A 1,555-nucleotide genomic window follows, 5' to 3' on the forward strand; every position below is an offset into this window, starting at 1 on the left:
TGTGTGTGTGTGTGTGTGTGTGTGTGTGTGTGTGTGTGTGTGTGTGTGTGTGTGTTCTGGTGTTGCTGCTAATTTTTTAATATATATTTTTGATCACTGCTGGACTATACAACAGATAGACTAAAGTGGTGCTATAGATACTTAAAGCAAACAAACAAATTATTATTTTTTTATTTTCTTGAAAAGAATGTGACGTGTGATATTTCATGTCCTTAGGTAACTATACACATATTTTACTCTTTATTATTCTCAACACATTTCAGTGATTAGGGCATCTAGGAGTTTATCCAGTGCTAACTTGCTTATTTTCATTGAATTTCTGGTAGAAGAAAATTTAAATATGTGAGTTTAAATTTCTATCTAAGAAATCTAAATTTCTACAGAAATCTAAACTTGAATTTTAGAAAATTAATTTCTGGTGGCAATGCATAGAACACATTTTATAGTGAACAAAAATGAAATCAAGAGTAAGGTAGTTCAAAAGGTATGTACCTATTTCTATCTGTCTATCTATCCATCCATCAATTTGAAATATGTTTGAGATTACTTTCAACCAAGTCGTTTAATTCAACCAAGTTAGATGAATTCAACCATAACAGTCAAAGCAAAATGAAGGTTGACTCCTACTTGGCCTCAGAGAAACGATAGCAATAAAAACATTGTAAGTAGTAATCATAACTATTTCTAACTATGTGTTTTTGTTTATAATATATAACTATTATGGCTTTATTTAAAACATCAATAACAAATAGAATTAGTGCCAAATAGTATTAATAGCTAGCACTTATTTTTCACTCTCGTGTTATGTGGTATTCTAAGCACATTTAGAGTAACATATTTAATATTAATAACAACATATAAAGTCATATTTTTTAAATATATTACTTTTACACAGATGGATGATAAAACTAAGATGCAGACATATCAATAACTTGTTCAAGGCTACAAAGCTAGTATGTGGTACCACTGAAATATGAACCTTAACTTCTACAGATCTTATTCCCTTAACTACAATATTTTACAATCTGTAGTTGTTATGAATGTTTATGTAATATAATGCTTAAATAATAATGTTTACATAAAACAATAAAATCAATGTTCATAAAACATATTTTAATGATTTAAACATCATATTTTCTCTATATATTTTTTCCATTTGTGTAAGTCTAGACAGGAAGTCCACACTATCTTAATTGAACATGTATAAACAGAATAAACATGTACATGGGAAGAAGAACTGGGATAAAGACACACAAAATATCAGTGTGACAGTGAATGAGATATATTTTAATTTTATGGGTTAACATGTTAAAGAAACATCCACAGTGAGAGTTGCCTAAAATCTAGCATTAACTTACATCTTCATATGACAAAGAAGCTTCTTAATTGCAATCTTCATGTCCTTATTGCTTAGGCTATAGATTATGATGTTGAAAAAGGGAGCAAGAACTGCAAACATCAGTGCAATGGCTGTGTCCAAAATTGGTGGGAAAGTGGCAGAGAAACGCAGGTACATGAGGGACACACTGCCATAGAACATAAGAAAGACACCAAG

Source organism: Galeopterus variegatus, unplaced genomic scaffold (genome assembly GCF_000696425.1).
Source record: "Galeopterus variegatus unplaced genomic scaffold, G_variegatus-3.0.2 Scaffold3812, whole genome shotgun sequence".
Lineage (NCBI taxonomy): Eukaryota > Metazoa > Chordata > Mammalia > Dermoptera > Cynocephalidae > Galeopterus > Galeopterus variegatus.